This window comes from Camelus dromedarius, chromosome 15, assembly GCF_036321535.1.
Source record: "Camelus dromedarius isolate mCamDro1 chromosome 15, mCamDro1.pat, whole genome shotgun sequence".
NCBI classification, from domain to species: domain Eukaryota; kingdom Metazoa; phylum Chordata; class Mammalia; order Artiodactyla; family Camelidae; genus Camelus; species Camelus dromedarius.
The window spans coordinates 22,371,108-22,390,786 of NC_087450.1; the positions used below are offsets into that span (position 1 = coordinate 22,371,108).

The following is a 19,679-nucleotide window of genomic DNA, read 5'->3' on the forward strand; positions in this document are numbered from 1 at the left end:
AAGAAATTCAGTATGCCAACCTGGAATAATTTTTAAATATCTAGATATCGTTATCCAAAATTAAACGTTCAAGGATTCCAAAAATTTCACTAATAAATTGGTCTAAGGCAGAAAACCAGCCAAAAGTCCATAGTAGGCGTCTAGAATGCCAAGTTTTACATAATAAAACGCACACAGATATATACACATACATAATAAATTGTTCTCACGTGCATGATGAGGCATACAGACAGGTGTTATTACCTTTGTTTTGCAGATGAATATATTAAGGTTCAGCAATATTAATTGAGGTTACCCTGTGAATAACTGGTCTTTAATTTGGATTATCTGAATTCCTAGCCTGAGCTACCTCCATTTGTATCACAAGTGGAAAAGGAAGAAGTGGAGGCAAGAGAGAGGAAGCTAATCAAGTGAAAGAGGGAGAGGGGCTTGTATTAACATGTCTTTCCCTTATCCTCTCTCTACCCATCATTTCTTACATTTCAATCAATTCTCTCCCATGTCGTTGGTATTTTCTTTCTCTAATCTATCTAGGTGACTGGATTATTAATCACATTAAGGCTCAAACGACCCCCAACTTAATTTTAGTGGATAATAACTATATCCCTAACTAGGACCTAAAGATTCGCCAACTAGTTGAATGTGCTCTGGAGATTCTCACGTGAAAATCATCACTGCCTATGCTTGTTTTGCTTTCTCCTCATCTATTTAGGTTTCTAACACAATATTTTACACACATTAGTTCATTTGATCTTTACAGTAGCGTTATGAAGCAGGGACTACTGGGATCCTTATTTTACACTGAAGAAACAGAGGCTCAGAGAACTCAAGTGATGGAGCTAGGATTTGAACTTGCATGGGTTCAGCTTCAAAGCCAGAGGGTCACTCCTCACTTTGGCAAAAGGTTCTATCCTTCCCAGGTTCAATAAAACACATGATCTAAGCTTCCCCAGATATGAACTGTGCCACCTTGGGCAAGATATTTAATTAGCTGAGTGTCACTTTTCTCTTTATTTGTCAGATAAGAATAGTGAGCGCAAAGAGTTTTTTTTTTTTTTTTTTAATTTTTGTCCATTAAACAATATCATAAATACAAAAGTTTTTGGTATAATGCTTTGTTATTATTATCAGCATCGGTCTAAGGAGGGTGGATTGATAGAGTGAATATTCAGAATTTACAGGCAACATGGAGTTACAGTCAGGTGCTTACAAGACTATGGCTCTTTGAGGGATGGTCTCAAGATTGAAATCTTGCTGTGGAGGTATTCCCCCATCTCAGGGAAGGGGGTCTTACTGGTTGTTTGAGTCATCAATGCTGCTCTATAACTTCCAGTGACAAATAGAGCTTATCATAGATAACTGTATGATAAACCTTCAGAAACTGGCATTTATCTTTCTTCAGCAGAATGTTTGGTCATCGTTGTCCCATTTTTCTATCTTGGAAAGAAAGTGACGTTAGGTACAGTGAAAATCTTTTCAGCTGCATTCTTTTTTTTCATATTTCTTTTAACCGTCCTATTAAGCACCTATGTATATATTTTGTATTTCTTTAGTCCATTCACTGGATTTCTTTAAATAGATAATGATAGTGTATGTTGATGAAACTTGTCACCTTAAAGCAAAAACCCTTTAGGTAATACTGGGCCTCATCTTCAGAAACAAAATAATAGAACTATTACTTCAGATTTGTTAGGTTATAAATGTGTTCATATTCCAAAGTGTTTTTAGATTTGTATAGAATCATGTGTGGTGAGTTACTGTAAAGCTTGATGATAATCAGAATTCATGTCAATGTATTTTGCTTAGTTATTAATAATATCATTTTCAATTGGAACATGTAATTGGCATTTGGGGTTTTGAGCTGACTATTCTTGTTTAGAGATAAAACTTTAAGTAACTATGATTTTATTTTGCTATTTCCAATTTTGCCTTTTTAATCTAAATACATATTATGTACAGTTCATTTTATACGGCAGTGATTTGTCAGTGAAACATAAATACTTCTGTAAACTTGTACCTTGTATGTGTGAAGATCCTGAAATCAAAATAATCAACAGTAAACACCACAACTACAGCTGCAGTTTTAAATATTTTATAATCCAATCAAATTGTTTGAGTAGTAATGCATTTAAATGTTGTTATGGAATCCCCTCCAGACTTTTTAAAATGGTTACTCTGTTCTTGAGTTTGCTATTTATGAAATTCATAAGGGATGACATTTTTTAATAATAGAGCATCTGACAGAGAGCAGTGTTTCTTTTCATGACTCAATATAATCTATAATTTTCTGGCTTAACTTTCAGAGGGATACAGCTACAAATTACACTTTTATTAATGACTATATATATATATATACATCTGTTGTTGCAGCTGTAATTAAAATGACCTTAACTGAGAAGTTTTACCTGAGTCATTTAGCATCTTTTCAGATATTTGGATGAAGAAGTTTTACCTAAGAAGAGAAGGTACCAGGCTGAAACCAATTGTGAAAAATACATTTATAAAAGACCCAAAGCAGAGGTCATCTATAATTAAGCTTAATGAGATACTTTAGGCCAGGTCTAGGTCCTAATATATTTTAAATTATTTAAAAATCATATAGGTTAGAAAAAAGAATTGGGATAGAGTTCTGTTGTTACTACTATTTATTTATAGAGTTTATAATATATTATCTATTTATAGAGTTAACATTAACTGAAGTCTTACTATGTGCTATGTCCTGAGATAAAGAACTTTATACTACTTATGTTGAGATTTTATGAGATTATTTCCATGTTTTCAGGTGAAAAAATCTAAGCCAAACAGAGGTTAAGTACCACAAATAGTAAATGTTAGGATTTGAGCTGTCTGACCCCAGAGCCTCACATTTAATACATACGTATTTAACCAGCACACAAGTATTTAATTGTTTGCACATATTTAATGCAACTAAAGGTCAGAGGATGTTCAGTTTTAGAAGAAAATACTCTCTAATTTAAAAAACACTAACATTCAATACAATGCATATTTTTTAAAAGTTGGAATTTTTTCTCTTTAATGTATTAAATTGATCTAACCTACTTAATTAAACAATTTTGTGTTTGACTTAAGAAAAAGAAATTAACATTAATTATTTTTGTTGGCATTTATATAGGTAAGCTAATAACTTTTTTGTGGTTACATTTTAGCATGACTCATTCAACTATTGCCTTATTACATACTCACATATAAATATTATTGGGCACTACTAAAAGCCTTTTTCATCTTTAAATTGAAATATGATGTAGAAACAATATTTTAAGAAAAAATGTGTAAGAAGAAAAAATAACAAAGATGTGCATACCTGGGTCTTGTTAAAGGCAAGATTACATACCATTATACTTTATACTTTTAAGGTTTGGTGTGAAAAAAAATTCCCTTTGGGAGCCTAACATTGAATATGTCTCTCTGAAGTATCACAGAATTTAAAAAGTAAGTCTTATCCTAACATTTCAATATAAGAATAAACTTATACCAAACAGACAAGAACACTGGATGACATAGTAAAGTTTCAGTTCATTTCAAGTTTCAGAAATATTTGCGTGCAATATAGTTTGATTAAAGGGGATAGCAACCTTTAAAGTCAGGGAGATCTCTAGTTATTTCACCAAACTGCTCTCCTTTTCAACTTGATTTCCTTGTAATTTGGTGGGCAGATAAATTTTCACTGAAAACAGAGAAAAAGAGATACAGCTATGCTGGCTTAGTTCTATCAAATAAAATAATTTGCTGATATAATCTTTGGACACTGCAATATTTGGAAAATGACCTTTTTAGTGTGTAATATGTGGTCGGCAATGAGTTAATCACTTCTATAGACACATAATTTAACCATCACATAATCTCTACAAAATATCTATTTTCAACCAGTTGAGTGTTTAAAGCTCACTAGGCATAATGATTTACCTATTTCCAGTCACATAACTGGAAATAAGTGAAAGCGCCAAAATTGAACCTTAGGTCTCCTCACCCAAATCCTGTGTATCCAGGCCACTTTATGATGATCTTAGAATATTCCCAAGGGTCAGTCCCCGATCTAAGTGATGTGTGTGAATGAATTATTTCTCATGATTTTTTCAGTAAGCCAGAAGTTACTTGGCTGACATAAAATATTACTGTAACAAAAGCTGCTGCTCTTCACTCAAATTACTAATATCCAACTGAACCATAAGGAAGCCTTCATACAAACTGTCTTGGTGTACATCAAATGTGACCTCAGCTCCTCTCTGAATTCCTCTCTGGTTCTACACTGGACTTTGCCCCTGCTTTTCTCTCCCACATCTGGGCTTCTCCCATTCTGGTTCATTGCTCTCTGCCTCCAAACTTTAGTCTTCCCTATTGAAAAAAGTATTCCTCATGGGAATTGTCCTTGCCACCCCTCTGATGGACTCCAACCTGTTCTCCAAGCAGTAATTGAGACTTCTAATGCAGATGTTTCCCTGCAACACCCTGGGCTCCACGTTGGCCATGTCTTTTTACTCAAATATGATCCTAGATGTCTGACTTCTCTAGATAAGTTACATGTTTTGTTCCCCTATAGACCTATACCAAAATTGCAGGGTTTTTTTTAATTCAAAAGTTGACTAGCTCTTTTGCTAGCCTCATCCTTAATTCTTTTCTATAAAACTGGCAAATTAGAACCTGACTAAAATTTTGATTGAAACTATTTGATGTATACTTAAGTCAATTAATAGTAAACATTAGTAAAACCTGCATAGTCTTCTCTTCATTTTGTAATTTAAACCCAGGCCTTTTTGTAGGGTCTGGTAAAAGTCCTTGCCTTAGTTTGTTCATATATTTAGTGAATGTTTACCAAGGGCCTATTATGTGTCAAACACTCTTCAAGGAGAGTAGGTGTATGTCGTATAAACCACTGCACCTCCAGTGAGTAGTACTACATCTTACACCTGAAAAGACTTGCTGTGTGGCTAGGTCCTAAGAAGTACAATAGTAACATCCCCTGATGCTCCCCACAGTAATCAGATTTCGGTCTGATTCGGTTTTCAGATTTAAGTCCAGTTTGCCCAGAATTAAATGTTCACAGAATCCTGAATGATATCTACAAGGCTTTTAATATGCCAGGATTAATTGTGACTCTCTAATAAAGAGTAAAAAGTTTAGTGTTTCCCATCTATATTTGACCATGGAACTCTTTGATTATTCTTTTTCTCAGAACATCTCTAAGGACAAAAGTTCAGGGAAACTTGGGAACTCTGCTTGGGGAACTCTGAAACAGGGCCACAAGAAGTATATTGTATAGGGTCTAGAGTCTCTCTAGGACTCCTAATCCAAGCTATGTTGCTAGCACCATGACATATATATGGGCATAAATTAACTGTTGTGAATTAAGGACCTGTCATTATTTTTATATTTCACTGATGAGGAAATGGAGATGTAGAAAATTCAAGGAGATTTCCCAAGGTTTCTCTGTTGGGAAATGTTACAAAACAAACCAACCAAAAATAAGTATAAAAAACCCCAGGTCTGTTGGACCCAGTCGGATTGTCATTCTCACATACTGTCCATTTCTCATTGGCTCTCACTGAACATTCAGGGCAGAGATATAGTGCTAGTCTGCACCCTCCCTGGTCCTGGACCATGACTGATAGACTTGAAACCAAACCTGAGTTTGAATCTCAATACTGAATTAACCATTGAGGTATAAGAGAATGACATCCACTGGGGAACTTCCCAATGTGTTTCATTTACAGTCCTCCATCCTTGTCCATAGGGAAGGACTGGCTTTAGAACCCACCGAGAATTTAACCACCTCCACCACCATAGTCACTGGCATTTATTATGTGTTGGGTTTGGTAACAAACATTTAAAATCATATATGCTTTACCTCATTTAATCTCTCCCCTCAATCCTGTAAGTTTGGTAACATTATAAAGAAACAGATTCAGAGAAATTACACAGATTATCAAAAATCAAATAACCAGTAAATGGAGAAGCCAGGGATCAAACCTAGAGCTGACCGACCATAAAGCCCATGGGCTTTTCACTAACCACTTTGTCTCCAAAATCTACAGAGATAATCCCTATATAAATTTGTCTTGGCGGCATACATGGATGGAGGTACGAAAGTGCCATAAATTTCCTGTATCTCCAAATGAACCTATTTCTGAAGCTGAGCATTGTGCTTTATTGTCATAATCCAGAAGAGAAGAGAACAGGGGTGTCAGCACCCTAGCGATTCTGATAAAATGCACCTTAACTCTGTCAAACTCCAGAGCAGACCTTCCTGTGTGCTGAAAATCAGCATGGAGAAAGGGATTTATCTGGAGCTATTACAGCCCTGGCATGTAGGTAACCCTGTCGGGATATCTAGGTCCATGTTTTGTACAAAAGAGACCTATAATGGAACCCCTGTGGAACTGTTTTCTTCTAAATTCATCCAGAGTCTTAAGTATTATGGGCTTGTTTACTCATCCGGCTAATTACAAATGATTTAACACTATAATCTGGAGTAAAACTTTTTAATTTTTTGTCAATTGACTCTGTGGATGAAACATTTTCCTTCCCATTTCTCAAAGACTTGTTATTATGGTTTATAGGGTCAACGGTTTTTACATTTCATAAAATTTCTAAGAAGATCTGAACACAGATGACAGCAAGCAAAGGATAGAGGTTCTAATGAAACTATTCAGGAGGTCAATAATTTAACGCTTTCAGAAAGTATGTAATATCAATTCTCACACAGATCTCTAAGATAGATTTCTTCATTAAAAATCTATTAAGAGTTAGAAGGAATTTATTAAACAAATTATTAATATTTCAGGGCACTGCTAAATAGCAAATTAAAACAAAGCTAAAATAGCACAGAAAAAATGTATTTCATGATTAAAAATGGACTTCCACTTGACAGTGAGTTTTACCAAAGGCTAATTATTTCTATAATATTTCAGTTTGGAATCTAAATTTTTTTTTTGCATCATGAATTAACTAGTCTGTTTTTTTAATTAAGCACTGTTTTGGGATATATGTTTCTCTCTTTAAGAAGGAAAAACACATATACACTCATACTATTTCTATTGGCTTTTTTTTTTACAAATGCAAATCACCACAAATTATAGTAAAAGGGTGCATAGTTTTCTTCCTCTTGACCATCATGTATAACCTCTGATGACTGTTAGTTTACACTCAGTATTTCAGTTTATAATAGGTGTGCATTCTATATTTGCAAATTAAAAAATATTTCCTAAAATGTTGAACACATTACAGTTTTAAGGTTCACGAGATGTTTGCTTTATACTAAATCAAATGAATTTAAGCAACAAACTCCATGAAGCACGGTTTTATTAAAAACTACTTTGAAAGATGACACTTTAAATCTGGTCAAATATTTGGTTCAATTAATTAAAACCCTGTTAAGTGCAGTTTGACAACACTTGGTTGAATTGGTAACAATATGGTAGTGTAAAGGCTTCTAAAGGGTTTATTAAGAGCCAGTCATTTGAATTCAAACATTTTTGAAGCATTACTTATATATGCAGAAACAAGGGAACTCATTTTGTTTTTAATGCTTTCATCCATCTATCCACATATGCATGCATGCATGCGTGTATGCATCCATCAAATTTCTTGATTATATTTTATACTAAAACACTGCAAGTTTCTTACAGAGACATTAAGATGAAATTGTGACTATTCTCAAAATAGATTAGTTGAGGATAGGCAAAGTCACAGCTGCTGAGTTTTTAACTTTCTCTGTCATGTAATTATAATACACTGTAGAAAACAATGTGTGGCAAAAGTTGTGTCAATTTTAAGAGGCTCTAGAAGGATGGGAAGGATAGAGGTATGCAGAGATAGAGTCAATGGGGACCATATTCTAGGATGGAGGACATAGGATATTATCCATGAGGACAACCATCGAAGTAGGATTCTGGATACAGGTTGTGAACTGAAGAGTCAAACAGCTAGATTTGGCAGGAGTTTAGGATATCTGAAGTGGTCATAGTTGCTTCATTTAGAAATGTGAGTTGTTTATTTGAGGACAGGGGAGATTATAACAAAAAGCTTTTGATAACAATTAGCCTGGTACAGAGCAGAGGCTGATTGGAGTTGATAGAAGACTATTACGACAGTCAGTGGAGATGTTCCAACATAGGCTCATGACAGCTTGTAGGAATGTTAAGGGAGAATGAAGAATCAAATGGGGAGAGGGCTAGATTTTAAAGTCCTATCCAGCCATGACTTAGAGAAGTAGGATAGAAAACTGGGCTCTGGATCCCACTCTCTAATGTGCATGCTGGTTCCAGCACTCCTGATTATGACTTTAGGAGATTACTTAGTTCTGCAAGTCTTCCAAGATTTGCTTAGCTGTAAAATAGGAATAATTTTATAATCTATTCAATCATGTTAATGTGATGTTTAAACAGAGTAGCATATATGAAGCCTTGAGCACAAGGCCTCAAACAGATAAGACCTCAATAAATGTTTACCTGTACTTTTAGTTAATTTTTAGACATCAAGGTTCTGAACTATACAAATAGAAAGAGAAGAAAATGGGTTAGGTAGGAAAAGCAGTGATGGGGTAGAATTCATGGGATTTGGAAATTCATTTGATCATTAAATGTAGATCAAACTGGGTCAAAAGACCCCAGTTGGAGAAGTTATCAAAAACTGACCATTTTAAGAAACCATAACAAAAACTGAACATTGTGAGAAGTTAACAAAAGCTGAACATTTTAAGAAATCACAACTATGAGGATTGGATTGCTTCTATTCAAAATTAGAAAGGGAGGTTCCAAAAAAAAAAAAAAAAGATTTCTCTGAATTGACAAAGATTTTTAAAACTTAAATTTATGAATTAAAATATATATTTTTGTGAACAGAATTGTTTTTAAATTGTTTGCTTCAAATTTGAGGAAACAATCAGGCATTTGACTTTTTTCCATCTGAGCTAAAAATCTTAAACAAAAGTTAATCCTTTCAACATGCCTATGGACGCTGAATGAGCATTCGGTACTTAGTGCAACAGCATAGACTAGTGGTGGGAAGGAAGATTGTAAGCAGGAGGCATGGACATCACTTTTTATCATACCGCTTTTCAGTTTTAGGCTTCAATTAGAACAAAATGATCTATAGCTGTGGAAACAGACTATTTGACAACTAAAAAAAATTAGCTTATGGGATAGTTATTTTAGTAACTTAAGGCTTATTTATTAACAACTAAGATATTTGAAAAGTGCTTTCCTTTTTGACTGTTATAGTAAGTAGCTTCATAGCAATGATCACATACACAAATCCTTAAAAAAGTACTTCTTTTTCTCCCGTTGAAAACTTCAGCTATTATAAAGAAGTCATGTATGAAAACTTCAGTTTTTAATTTGTACCAAGGGGGTTAATGGTGTCACTTCCTTGTATTGAACTTCCTTATCCAAATGGGTGCTATGTATCAGTCACTGAACATTTGTGTGTGCTCTACACACTACAGAGGGAAACAAAATGAACTGAGACCCAGATTCTGAATTTAGAAGTTTATAATCAAACATGTCTATAACTCATACAATATGGACTAAAGAAATAAGTGCTATTTTACCACTCTAAAGAGCCATGGAAGCACAGAGGATAAACGGGTTCATTAAACTCCTTTGTAGAGGGAGAAATCTCTGCAGGATTCAGTACTCAAAATATTACCTAGCACAGAGTGGACTTTCAGAAATATTTACTTACTAAATTAATACTCTATAAATAAATTAATTACCCCAGATTTTTGGTTTAAAACAACTATTGCTTTGTTATTTCTCATGGTTCCTGTGGTTGGATTTAGAAGGGGTTCAGCTGGGTGGTTGTGGCTCAGTGCCTTTCCTGGGGCTGCAGTTAGGCAGGGGCTAGAGTTATTATTGGAGCAAGCAGCTGGGGGCTGCCTAGACATCTCTTTTCTTGTGGTCCAGGGCCTCCCTGTGGTTTCTCCTTTTGGGTGGGTTTAGGTTTCCTCATAGCATGGTAGCCTTTGGGCTTTGTACAGAATTTCCACAAGTATTTTAGTTAACTAAGCAGAAGCTTCGTGGCCCTTAATGATCTAGCCACAAAAATCAGTAGCTTCATAAATGCCATAACCTGTTAGTCAAAAAAGTCATGGAGCCAGCCCATTTTAAAGGGAGGGCAACAGACCTCAGCTTTTGATGTGAACAGTATTAAAACCTCATTTAAGAAGGGAGGAGGTAGTGTCATGGCCATCTGTAGAAAACTAAATCACCATAATGATGCTGATGTTAGTTTTAAGAATAATGTTCTTATACAACATTCCATGTTGCCTTTTTTTTTTTTGAATATGTCATGAAATCTGAAAAAAAATTCAGAAGATTTGGAATCAGAAGTCAGCATAGATTATTTATGAACCCCTTAATTTCTACTCAGTTTTGTATAGTAGTTCTCCTAAATTCATATCTTTTCATGTGTCAATTCCCCTTTTAGACCGTCTATAAGCTGTGTGCTAAACATTTGCAAATGACACAACATATTTAATTTAGTCACTCCAACCCAAAATTAATCTATCAAATCAATTCTTTGGTATCATATAACAACAACAACAACCAAACTGAAACAAAGACAAACAAGCATACACACAACGCAAGCAATCCCTAAAAGCAAACCAAGACAAAAACTTACCACATCAATATTTTAGTTTTCACTTGTCAACAAGTTGCTTTCATATGGCATAGAAAACAGAGTCTTATTTGATAAAGATTATGTCTCAGATTTGATTTTACCAAAATGTTGCATGAGGGTTACAACTAAATGGGTTTTGTTTTATTTCACAGGCAAAGAATCTCTCTCCACGAGTTTTGTGAGATACATGAATTATTTCAGGCCAACATGATTCTACTTGGTGCCCCAGAGAAGCTTAATTCACTTCTTGTCATTTTGTATGCACCAATACCAAGAGAGAGTAAAAACACTGAAAGCCTGTAGTATAAACTGCAAAGCCCCTAATGACTGAGAGGATTGTGGTAATTGTCTCCTGACCATGTGACCATGAAAGCCATTCAGTGGAAAATGTGAAATAACAGATGTTCCAGTAATGTCCTCTGATTTCTGGAACTTACAGCTCACAAAGGGAAATGTCAAGCCCTTTCTGTATGTCTATTATTATTTTTTTAAACGAGAAAGGTAAGAGAGCATGCTTTCAAGGTGGACTCCATGATACTCTGAAGTATAAAAAATTTCATTACTAAAAAAACCCACTTTTAATATTTTCTCTTTAAAAATTAAGTACCACACTTAAAACTTAAAGGTTTTTATATGCTATGATTTGATTAGCATTTTAGGACAGGGAAGCAGTCTGAAAAGAAAATATTTTGCTCTAAGTTTACCTTTATTACTGTAGTTACAGGGAACGCTGATTATTAAAGGGAATATTCTGAAAATAGCATGTGAATGTAGACACAGCTGATAAATAAAACAAAATTTTATTTAAGCCGTCATTAAAATATTTAAACATGCACTAATGTTTAAGGTATAATATTGCTAGTGGAGTCTGAAGGTTGTTGTTTGCTGCTGAGGAACTGGATGCTGATTTTATTCTCAAGAGGTTTTTTTTTTGTTGTTGTTGTTGTTATAAATATCTCATAGCATCACAAGAAATAATAGCTCAGCATCTATCTCTTCGGCTGCAAATACCTTTTCAGTTCATTCATCTCCTTCATGTGTTCTGAGCTGCTAGATTCAGACCTGGGGAGAAATATTTTTTTGTTTTTCTACAGTATTTCTTGCTTTGTTTTAGTTACCTCAATAACTCTTTCCCTTCGTTCTACTTTGGAAGGCATAGCCATTAAAGAAGTTCACAACTTATATTTTCTGTCTGAGAACCAGAAAAGTTTCTCAGCATTTTCTCAAAGGCACATGGGTAACCTTATCACTTACAAAATTCAGGCATAAACTCCCTAATGTTTTAGCTAAAAATGAGTATCTGATTCCTTTCCCATGTAACATTCTGAGTAACAATGCTGGGTATAGAGAATCATGTAAAATAGAATGATAATTAAAATATTTGTTCTGGTTCATTCTATTGGTACTGTTTTTTCTCCCCTTTAAGAGATCTTAAATGCTTTCATTTTCAATATTAAAAATCTGAATTTTTAATATTAAAACTGCTAATTTTAAAAATGACAGAAAAGAACCCCAAGGTATCATCTGCAGGGAAACCCATCCTCTCCTCCTACACACACACACACACTTGGGCCCTAGACTGTGGGTGGGGACCCTCTCCAGGAGTGCCAAAACAGTTTTAAAATGACTGTCCAGCCAGTACAGGCATTAGAAAAATTGTCTTTGCAAAGGGAGGTGGGAAAGGGCAGTGTGTGGAGTGGGAGGTGGCATGGGCTGCTAACCTCACCTGTCCTCTCCCCTTGGTACCTGGGCTCCAGAGTAGCCAACTGCCTGTAGGAAGGGCCAGTCTGAATCTGCCTCAGAGGCTCTGGGCTGAGTCCACACTCTGGAGCCAGGGTTGGCAGGTTCCACTAAAGCCTGCAAGTTAGCAGGTATGTGTCCATGTGAAGGGCCAGACAAGAGCCAGGGGTCCTTGATCCCAGATCCAAGCAGAGCAGTTGGTGGCCAGGTTGCTAGCCTTCCTTATTTGATCAGGATGGCTAACACTAAAGCCTTGTCTTCTGCCAGCGTTCTCAGGTTCTTCTCAGATTCTCTGCAGAGCTCAGAAAATCCTTCACCACGACATCCCCTGATGTGTGCAGCGTAGCGCTGTCAACTGGTGGCCACGTTGGAGGACATGGGTGAGAACATGGCTCAGGAGGCTCTAAAGTGTTAGCTACTTTGCTGCAGGCAGAATCAGGGCATCCACTGCAGCTTCCTGGGGCCAGGATGATGCCTGGGTTCCCATTAGCCTGGCCCAGCTTCAGCAATTCTGGGAGACTTAGCTGGCACATGAGGCATTACGGCGCCAGCTAACGTCCAGAAAGCTGGGTGGCTCTGTGACGTTCTGGACACTTTGGGAGAAGCGTTCAACTCCGATGGGGAAATCAGGCAAAGGCCTTGGCAGTGGCACCTTAAGACCCAGGAGGTGATTCTGAGGAAGTCCTCCTACCAGCTATAGAAGTAGTACACCTGGGGCTGCAGGCCAGGCACCGAGAAGACGTGGTCATTGCCCAGTTCACGGAGGCAGGCCAGGCAGGCCCTGGCATAGTCCCTGCAAGCCACACTGGCAACTGTGACCAATGCTACCTTGCGCATGCAACACTCCTCCTGGGCCATCATCTTAAACTTGGCTTGGCACTCACCGTGGGCAGCGTGAACACCTTAACCTGCTCCACAGGTGCGTTGAGCCCTGTGTGACGGCCCTTCAAGTCCTGCACCTGCGCCGCGGCCTGTGAAGCCTCGTACATAGGTCAGGCCAAGAGCGGCTGCGCGCGAACAACGCGGGACTGAACGCGGGCGCGCTCGGGACGTCAGCCCCGCCTCCGTGCGCCAGCGCCGCCTCCTCCTCAGATGCCTCCCCCGTACGGCCAGAGAGCGTCCACACGCCGCCGAGCCCGCGTTGGAGCTCTTCCGGGTGCGCAGGAAAGACCAAAGCAGCGACTCTGTGAGTGACTTCACCCTGGAGAGGGGCCCCTGCATGGCCAGGGAGTCATTGGTGTGAAGGGTGTGCTTGGCCAGACCAGGGCTCTCGCGCCAGCGGACAAAGAGGCCAAAGCTGTGACTGGTGCCATAGGCCACGAAGCTGCGCTCGGAGTGTTGAGAGACCACAGAGACAGCGGGGCGACAGGCACTGAACCAGCACACCACATAGGCTGGAAGCCAGAGGCGAGGGCAGCGTCCAGGGCGCGAGCTCAGCGGCTCAGACTCCTTCCACGTGAAGCCCTCACGGTACTGGAGGAAGGCCCGCTGGCCGTGCTTACCGCCTGCTCCGAAGGCTCCCAGCTCAACTCCGGCACCGGCACCTGACCTGCAGTGCCGGCTGCCACCATTTGGGCTATGTGCTCGCAGAGCGCCACCTTCTGCTCACCGGGCAGAGGATCATCGCTGCAGGGGTAGAAGTAGCCCATCTTGCAGAAGGGTAACCAATGGTCCCTCCGCGGCCTGAGCCAGGCTGTTGGTGTGCCTGGAGTGTCTCTGAAGAGGCCAGCAGTGCTCAGCTTGCAGGATGGCTAGGGTGCCACACCGGAGGCGTCCCAGAACCGCACAATGCTGTCTTCATGGCCAGTCAGCAGCAGCCTTTGCTGCGATGGCTCCCAGGCTGAGTTCTGGTATCAGTGATGGGCCAGCTCGGGCGTTGTGCAGGAGACTGGCTGGGAGCTCTGCTGCTCGCTGGCGCTCACGATGCAGACCCATGGCTTGGCGGGGACATTGGCGACGTGGGCTGAACAGGTAATAGTGGATAGAAACACTTTGTCTTAATGCTGACTGCATGCGAGAGAATTTTTTTTCTAACCCTTAAGCATGCCTTTTCACAATGCATGACTAAACAGCCGCATCCAAACACGCTGGGCCACTCAGTGAGCAGGTGGGCGTGTTCTTTATTTGAAACAGAAGTTAGGTATGGAGAAAGGTGGAGGAATTAGAGTATTAAAGATGGATTCTACCTGGGCTATCTGTACTGAAACATCTCTTAGTTCAATATTGTTGTATCTACCAATTGCAATTTCTAAGTCATTTTCTCATTGAAGGAGCAGTTGAGCAGGTGTAGCTAAAAGTGTCTTTAATCACTTCTGCCTTAATTTGAGAGTTTTGCAAACCATTGAAATTTAATTTTAGAATCTCATTTAGTAAGCTCAAAAAAAAAAAAAAAAAGGAAGGCAAACTGGAGTTTTTGGTTTTGCTTTTACACCTGGTAATACAGTTAGGGCATTTAAAACCAAAGGGAAGTGATCACTGTGAAGAAAATTATGACAGTTCTAACGTTTAATAGATTAAAAGGTTTTATATATATTATCTAATTCCTCTCAGTAATTGTGAAAATAAGAGAGACGTAAATGTTGCTATTTGCATTTTATCCCAAAGTCAATAGTCTTAAATTATTAAAGAATATATATAATATATATTTTACATGCAAACACATATAATGTGTATACACACAGAATGAGAATAGCTTAGTTTTCGCAGTTATTCAACTTTATCATCAATGGTTTCCTTCAAGGGTGTCTTTCATGTAAGTGTTCTAGAATGCTGTTTCCCATCTCATTTATTATTTAGTTGCCCTGTTTTATTCTTTGTTTCAATTGCGTAATGTTAAGGCATTGATGGTCCAGTACATAAACAAACTGACCAGAGGGGCTAGAAAAGACACGATGAGACTCATAACAAAACCCTTCTTAACTGACATTTCCCTTAAGAACACAACCTGCCAAAAAGCTGGTATTGAATCAAGAGTATATCACCAAATGGAGGTTTGAAATTGACCACCCCAGCACACACACACAACTTCTTAGAGTTGACATCTGTGTTCTATTTAGGTTCCTAGACATTGTCACTGACCTCACCATTGAGCAAATATTAGTACATCTGCTTTGCAAGAAAGCTCCCTTTGAATTACAAATATTACACTATAATTTCTAAGTTAGTGCAATAATCCATAAACATTAGGATTGCTCCCACACTATGCCAAGCGTACAAAATAAATTGAGTCACAAAATATTTGCTCCAAAGCCAAGCCCATCCTTCACATGAACAGTTTTCAAAACTGATGCAGACACACTAATGAGCAAGACTGCTGCTGATTTTTAGAACTTTTTCCTGCCCTTTGAAACCATTCTTCAGCATTAGGTTCAGGTACTACAGTGAACTGAACACAAAGCTTACATTGAACACATGCAAATAGATGTGTTTTCAGTAAATATATTGAAAGAGTATACCAGAGGAAATTTCACGTTACTTAATATTGTGAGCTTGAATTTTTACTTTCTTATATATACGAGTGCATACACACACGAGTGCAGACACACATACCCCTGCTGGTACACACTTGCCTTGTCATCAGTGAAAATGGGCTGACATTCTGGATTCAATGACTTTCAGTGGCAAAGCCTAACCAAAACTTTTCAGGAATTTTAAAAGTCTATCTTTTAGGGTCTCCACTCTTTCCTATCAGATTTCTTTCTGAGTAGGTTCCCTTTTGATGATCAGGATCCACATTAAGGAACATATTCACTATTCAGTAGATGTCAACATCTGTTTTAGTTTTATTTTTTAGCAGCAGAACAGCCCAGATTTTCTTTGTAATTTATTTTTGGTATCAGTATCATTCCATTTTCTCCATGCTGCCCTCCTGAAGTACATTTAAATCTTCCTTAAAATACAGTGAGCACTCTACTAGAGAATGCCTAACTTTTAGCTTGTTTGATTTGAAATGCATAGCTTGAGCAATCCATCTCAATATAATATTTGTTTTCATCACTGAAGCTCTATGTTGAGAAGAGATCTCAGAAGTTTGCTTTTTAGGATAACTTCCTAGACTGTCACATTTCTACTTAGGACTCATTGCCTTCTAATTGGTGTAACTTTCATACAATTTAAATTTTCTTCATTTTACTGTATTAGGGAATAGCATGAGATGATTCTAGGTTCCCAAATTCTCTATATTTAATGGATTAAGAAAAAGAAATGCAGTTTCAAACTAGAGGCTCAGGATGAAATAGAGGACAGGGAAGTGAAAGAATCAATGTGTGGTGTTAGCGGTGGTGGGTGGGGAATGGCTAAGCAGTGCTGCCAAAGGACATCTCACGTCTAAAAGCAAGACCACTGATAATTTTACAGAGACTGTTGCATGGATGCTTCTCTAAATGCCTCTCTATTCTTTCCCAATTAAGTTTATATCAAGTCCAGGAGGAGAGTAGTTGTTGATTTTCTTGGGGAGCCAATCCATCATTGCTCTGTGAGTGCCAGATTAGGTGGTGTTTGGATTCCAGTATTGCAAACATAACATCACTTGGTTACTTCCTCCCAAGTAATCCAGTAGGTAACATGTCTTATAACAGGGATAGTTTTTAAAGAAAACAAGAAAACAACTGTGGGAGTAAATGTGTTGTCCTAATTGACAGGTGTTTTGACCGCTAAACCACTTTTACATTCTTAAGCTGACATATTTAGATGTGTGTGTGTGTTTTATCAGTCTTCAGTGCTGCACTGCCTGCTAATTTAGTTCAGTCTACAATCTTGGAAATGACTTCTTTCATTCCTAGATCCACGTCATTACTGTGAATAATTAAAAAGCAGTGTTCTACCCTGTTGGTAAATTCTTTCCACTTTGAAATAATTCCATTCCCTGGCATTATTGCGGTGATCACGCCTGACCCGTCATCCAATTTGCGGGCTCTTTTGCCAGCTCTCTGCCTATGGTGGGTCTGCCCTTAAAGCACTTTCCTTGTTGAAGTGTTTTCTGACAATATAAGTATAATATTAACTATGTATACAGTTCCTTACCGTATTCCTTCTTTGTGCCAATTAGTCTTTTGTGTCTATTTTTTTCCTAAATCACACAGGCTTTCTCCTCCAGCAAAACTGAACACGTGCAGCAGTTAGTGTCCTGCCCCAAATGTTCTCTCACTAGTCTCTCAAGGTGCAAGCTTAGTGCTAGACGTTCCTTTTTCACACTGCTTAGAAATTCTGTGATGTTCATTGTCTGTGTTATTTCCAGAAGATGCCCAGCAAATTTTGCTGAATTGAAATATGTATTTCTTTCATTAAATATAAGCTCCTTGGGGACAGGGACTGTGCCTTAATGCAACTTGCAGTGTACATTTGGTATTAGATGTTTTAAAAACCTATTTTTTTTTATTGGCAGATTGATTTGTTAAACTATTTTGCTTGAGTTTCTCTCTCTTTTTTCAAGAAAGGTCAGAGTTTTGATTTGTCTAAACTCTTGCAAGTCCTTATTTCAGAGAGTAGTTCCTTAAAGGGACTCAGCTATTTCTCTATTGGTCACTATCCAATTTCTGGTGCCTCTAGGTTTTGCTGTGTGTATCTTATGGGGGAAAAAGTATTTGTCCAGTTGGCTTCTTTGTAGGAATAACTGAAAGGGCAATAATTTGGCATTCGTTAGTTTTTAAAAAATGGAAGGAAGGGGAGGCTTTTAATTGTATGGGAAATTTAATTAGATTTAGACTAATTAAATTCATTTTTTATATTAACATGTTCACAAATATTATTGCATCTCGTTAGATTTCATTCTTTTAGCCTTACTGAACAATATTCAGTAGTAGTTTCAGATTACAATAAGTTCATTATGAAGATAAGGTGGAATTAGTGTAGGAAGCTCAGCTGGTTGAAGGGGTCTGTACTTTAATTACTGCAGAGGGTGTGCATATTAATTACAACACAAGTGATATTTACTGTACCTCAGGAACATATGACAGGGTAAAGATACTGACAGCACCAGCTAATAAACTCTGTATGATAATGAGGAGAAAAGACCATAAAAATAGAAGGAAATAAAATTATTCATAAAGTATATTGATCCCAAAGTAAAGACATTAAGCTCTGATGAAGGGCAACAAAAGGGAAGCTCCTCACTTTATCAAACAAATAACCAAAGTAGAGAAATGTTAGCAGGGAGACAGATTGTCATTATACTGGTCACATGATCGCACTCCAGAGAGTACACAGGAGCCATAAAGTGGGAGATTTTTAATAAATCAGCAGAAAGCCATACTGTCACCTGCAGGAATCGAGGTCGCGGTGGCTAAGGACAGCTTCTTAGAGTGGAGAAGTCGGATATGCTGCAGTACAAATGGGGAGGAACCACACGCGCACAGAATGTGGTTCAAGAGCCACTGTCCCCTCTTGGAAAAGCGAGGGGCCACCTAGGAATACTGTGAGAGTAGCTCTCAGGAGTAACCCAGAGACCATCAGCCACTTTCCCTTGTGGTTTGAATTCACCAGCTATGATTTTGAGGTGGTGAAGGGAAACAGGTGGGGGTTGCTTGGATAATTGTTCCCAGGAAATGCTCATTTACACCAAGATCCTGTCAGAATCTATACAGCTCAAAGGAAAGTTCAAATTTTGGCCTGGAGTGACTAAATCTGAGGTTTTATTTCTTTTGTTTTTTTATGTAGGCCTTCCAAAGGAATGGTCATTTTTTAAAACAATTATTTAATCAACGACTAACGTTTATAAACAAGCTCATTTTAGAAAAAAAATTGGCTAACATGCTAATTCTTCATATGCATCAAAATATTGAATGTAGCCAGGTTTTTGTGAGGTATGTATTTGTTATCTTGGAGTTTATTAGCCAAAATCTGCCACAGATACTGCTTATGGTTGACTTATCATGGAGCAAAAGGACATTAGTTACCTGTTTATCGTAACACATGAAATAATGATGTGGACCAAACCCTTTGAATCACTTTAAGTTGATTTTATGAGTAAAACATTTTTTGTGGGTGTATGTATAAATAGTGATTTTACTATATGTTGGAAATATGTGATATAGATTTGTATGTGTGAACGTGAATGTAGCTATAACAGAATATGCAGTTCTGGTTAAAACCCCTCAACAGAGTAGCAGTGAGCCCAGAGACAGTGAAGAGAGGGGCACACTTAGGGCAGCGTGTCCTCTGGGCCCGCAAGGTGGTAATATATCAGAGTGTCTGCAGACAGAAAACAAAGCAGGAGAGTCCTTATTTTGGTTGAAATCCATAAAATCGTGAATTGAAAGGATTAGACATCAAATTCTAGAATGAAATTATGGAAAAATCTCTTT

General features: G+C 37.9%; 1 pseudogene; it reads right to left on the reverse strand.

The window, feature by feature from the left end:
• Positions 1-12,600: 12,600 nt before the first annotated feature.
• LOC116157377 (lethal(2) giant larvae protein homolog 1-like) lies at positions 12,601-17,596 on the reverse strand (annotated as a pseudogene).
• Between the last annotated feature and the right edge of the window lie 2,083 nt (positions 17,597-19,679).